This window comes from Salmo trutta, chromosome 15, assembly GCF_901001165.1.
Source record: "Salmo trutta chromosome 15, fSalTru1.1, whole genome shotgun sequence".
NCBI classification, from domain to species: domain Eukaryota; kingdom Metazoa; phylum Chordata; class Actinopteri; order Salmoniformes; family Salmonidae; genus Salmo; species Salmo trutta.
In genome coordinates, this window is record NC_042971.1 from 17860897 (window position 1) to 17865996 (window position 5100).

Consider the following 5100-nt stretch of genomic DNA (forward strand, 5'->3'; position numbering starts at 1 on the left):
TCCGAGGGTCCATTGGTTGCCCAGAACATCAAAATAGTTAATATTCAAAAGGTATTCTACTCTTTAAAATGTCATTGGACACTGAGCTCTCCTTAGTATTCCATTGCTTGCAACATCATATTCCCTCTGCCAATTTTAATGCGTAAAAGTTGACACCAAGGGAGAGGAACACGTTGATCAAGTTGTACCAGGCCAGCCTTTAATGAAAATCCATGCACATTCTCTGGCTACCTCGCCTAAACCCATTGCAGTCACTAGCTAGGTTTCCATCCAATTGGTGACAGATTTTCATGCGATTTTCATGTTCTAAAATCCGCATAAAAACAATATGCGCATTTTCCTACCAGAGATGTCCCACTGGGCACACCATGTAATTTCAACGTGGATATTTTGATCATATTGGGTTGAGATGTTGATCAATGAGATTTCAACCTTTAATCACCCATTCAAAAAGACAGCCAGAAGTGTGTTGAATTCTCAATGTGTTATCACTATGCTTTCAACCATTTAAAAGCACATGAATTCAACATATCATTAATTTGTTAACTTGTCGACAAGTTAATAGGCTATGTACTATATTGCAAAAGTGATATTGAATTGTGTTTGGTTGTCAATACAACCAAATATAACATTTGAAGGATATGTTGGATTCATGTCTCCACTGCAATCCAAAATCTAAGTTAAACAATAGGACCAAATCAGATCAAACTTTATTTAAAGTGCATTTAAAGTTTGATTTGATTTCGTCCTATTCTTTAATCTAGATTTTTGAGACATGAATCCAACATATCAATTATTAATTTGTAGACAAACTGGAATTAAAGCCAGACTAAGTCAGTGGCACAGATGGAACTATCCAAGCAGAAGATACATCTCCTTCAAGTGTTGATATTTGGTTGTGTTTACAACCAAACACAATTGAATATTCAGTTTGTCTACAAATTAATAATTGAATTGTTGGATTCACATCTTCATCTCAAACAAATCTCTAAGTTAAAGAATAGGACTAAATCAAATCAAACTTTAAATGCACTTTAAATAAAGTTAGCTGGCTTCTGACATTCATCCTAGCTTTACTATCAACTGCCTAGCTTCATCAGGCAGCTTTAGATGCAAGGGTAAAACAAATATAATATTTGCTAGTTAACCAACTGATTGATAGAGTTGATATAAATTCCATTGGCAAGCTAGCTAGCTAAATTGAAACTTGTTCTTGGAGTTTATTCACATGGTTAGGTAGAAAGAGAATAACGTGTGGATCTATATCGTGCAGAATCGTAAGCTTGTAATTTGGGAAGCTCATTCAATAATACAGATTTGGGAGAATTCTGGCCCAGGGGACTGAACTGTGTGCAAAATGTAACAAAATGGCGCCGATGGATAGGGCTGCCGTGCTTCTAGCTCTTAGGAAACTTTGCAGTATTTAGTTTTTTTCTGTGTTATTTCTTACATTATTAGGCCAGGAAATGTGTGTTATTACATACAGATGGGAATAACTTTTAGATATCAGAGCGGTGGTAACCCACCAGCATTACCAGCATTACGACCAGGAATACGACTTTCCTGATCCTTTGTTCGTACCCCCCAGGGCAACTGAACTGATTCCAGAGGCTGATCCAAAACACCACCAGCGGAAAAGAGGTACTTGGAGTGGACTTCTAGTTCGACTCAGGAGGTGCGCATACCACCCACCGCTTCCGAGTATATTACTCGCTAATGTTCAGTCTCTGGGTAATAAAGTTGACGAGCTCAGGGCGAGGAATTCCTTCCAGAGAGACATCAGGGACTGTAACATACTCTCTCTCACAAATACATGGCTCTCTTGGGATATACTGTCTGAGTCCGTAGAGCCAGTTGGATTCTCAGTTCATCGTGCAGACAGGAATAAATATCTCTCCGGGAAAAAGAAGGGCATGGGTGTATGTTTCATGATTAACTACTCATGGTGTGATTGTGATAACATACAGGAACTCAAGTTCTTTTGTTCACCTGACCTAGAATACCTCACAATCAATTGCCGACCGTATTACCTCCCAAGAGAATTCTCTTCGGTTTTAGTAACATCAAATCAAATGTATTTATATAGCCCTTCTTACATCAGCTGATGTATCAAAGTGCTGTACAGAAACCCAGCCTAAACCCAGCCGATACCACGACGACCCTCAAAGAACTTCACTGGGCTTTATGCAAACTGGAAACCACATATCCTGTGGCCGCATTTAATGTAGCTGTGGATTTTAACAACGCAAATTTGAGGAAAATGCTACCGAATTTCTATCAACACACTGACTGTAGTACTCGCGCTGCTAAAACACTCGACCACTGCTACTCCAACTTCCGGGATGCCTACAAGGCCCTCCCCCGCCCTCCCTTTGGAAAATCTGATCATGACTCCATTTTGCTCCTCCCTTCCTATAGGCAGAAACTCAGGTAGTACCTGTGCTAAAGACTATTCAACGCTGGTCTGACCAATCGGAATCCATGCTTCAAGATTGTTTTGATCACGTGGACTGGGATATGTTCCAGGTAGCCTCCGAGAACAACATAGACAAATACACTGATACGGTGACTGAGTTTATCAGGAAGTGTATAGGAGATGTTGTACCCATAGTGACTATTAAAACCTACCTTAACCAGAAACCGTGGATAGATGGCAGCATTCGAACCATTGCATTTAACCATGTTAAGGTGACTGGGAATATGGCCGAATACAAACAGTGTAGTTATTCCCCATGTAAGGCAATCAAACAGGCAAAATGTCGGTATAGAGACAAAATGGGTCACAATTCACCGGCTCAGACACGAGACGTATGTGGCAGGGTCTACAGACAATCACAGACTACAAAGGGAAAACCAGCCACGTTGTGGACACCAACATCTTGCTTCTGGACAACTAAACACAACCGACACAGCCCTCTGGACAACCGACACAGCCCTCTAACAAGGACTGCGGGCTCTCCTTCTCCGTGGTCGACGTGAGTAAGACATTTAAGCGTGTTAACCCTCGCAAGGCTGCCGGCCCAGTCGGCATCCCTAGCCGCGTCCTCAGAACATGCGCAGACCAGGTTGCTGGAGTGTTTACAGACATTCAATCTACTGTCCCCACATGCTTCAAGATGTCCACCATTGTTCCTGTTCCCAACAAGCAAAGGTAACTGAACTAAATGACTATCGCCCCGCAGCACTCACTTCTGTCATCATGAAGAGCTTTGAAAGACTAGTCAAGGATCATACAGTGGCTTGCGAAAGTATTCACCCCCCATGGCATTTTTCCTATTTTGTTGCCTTACAACCTGGAATTAAAATAGATTTTTGGGGGGGTTTGTATCATTTGATTTACACAACATGCCTACCACTTTGAAGATGCAAAATATTTTTTATTTTGAAACAAGCAAGAAATAAGACAAAAAAACTGAAAACTTGAGCGTGCATAACTATTCACCCCCCCCAAGTCAATACTTTGTAGAGCCACCTATTGCAGCAATTACCGCTGCAAATGTCTTGGGGTATGTCACTACAAGCTTGGCACATCTAGCCACTGGGGTTTTTGCCCATTCTTCAAGGCAAAACTGCTCCAGCTTCTTCAAGTTGGATGGTGTACAGCAATCTTTAAGTCATACCACAGATTCTCAATTCGATTCAGGTCTGGGCTTTGACTAGGCCATTCCAAGACATTTAAATGTTTCCCCTTAAACCACTCGAGTGTTGCTTTCGCAGTATGCTTAGGGTCATTGTCCTGCTGGAAGGTGAACCTCCGTTCCAGTCTCAAATCTCTGGAAGACTGAAACAGGTTTCCCTCAAGAATTTCCCTGTATTTAGCGCCATCCATCATTCCTTCAATTCTGACCAGTTTCTCAGTCCCTGCCGATGAAAAACATCCACACAGCATGATGCTGCCACCACCATGCTTCACTGTGGGGATGATATTCTCTTAGTCTCATCTAACCAGAGTACCTTCTTCCATATGTTTGGGGAGTCTCCCACATGCCTTTTGGCGAACACCAAACGTGTTTGCTTATTTTTTTCTTTAAGCAATGGCTTTTTTCTGGTCACTCTTCCGTAAAGCCCAGCTCCTTCAGGGTTATCTTTGGTCTCTTTGTTGCCTCTCTGGTTAATGCCCTCCTTGCCTGGTCCGTGAGTTTTGATGGGCAGCCTTCTCTTGGCAGGTTTGTTGTGGTGCCGTATTCTTTCAAATTTGAATAATGGATTTAATTGTGCTCTGTGGGATGTTCAAAGTTTCAGATATCTTTTTATAACCCAACCCTGATCTTTACTTCTCCACAACTTTGTCCCTGACCTGTTTGTAGAGCTCCTTGGTCTTCATGGTGCTGCTTGTTTGGTGGTGCCCCTTGCTTAGTGGTGTTGCAAACTTTGAGGCCTTTCAAAACAGGTGTATATATACAGAGATCATGTGACAGATCATGTGACACTTAAATAAAGCCCACTTGTGTGCAATCTAACTAATTATGTGACTTCTGAAGGTAATTGGTTGGTAATTGGTTGTAATTTAGGGGATTCATAGCAAAGGGGGTGAATACATATGCATGCACCACTTTTCTGTTTTAATTATTATTATTTTTAAACAAGTTATTTTAAAAACAAATTTCACTTCACCAATTTGGACTATTTTGTGTATGTCCATTACATGAAATAAATAAAAAAATCCTGTTAAATTACAGGTTGTAATGCAACAAAATAGGAAAAATGCCAAGGGGGATGAATCCTTTTGCAAGGCACTGTATCACCTCTACCTTACCTGACAACCTAGACCCACTTCAATTTGCTACCACCCCAATAGATCCAGAGATGATGCAATCGCCATCGCACTGCACACTGCCCTATCCCATCTGGACAAGAGGAATACCTATGTTAGAATGCTGTTCATTTACTATAGCTCAGCATTCAACACCATAGTACCCTCCAAGCTCATCATTAAGCTTGAGGCCCTGGGTCTTAACCCCGCCCTGTACATCTGGGTCCTGGATTTCCTGATGGGCCTCCCCCAGGTGGTGAAGGTAGGAACCAACACCTCCACTTCGCTGATCCTCAACACTGGGGCTCCACAAGGATGCGTCCTCAGCCCTCTCCTGTACTCCCTGT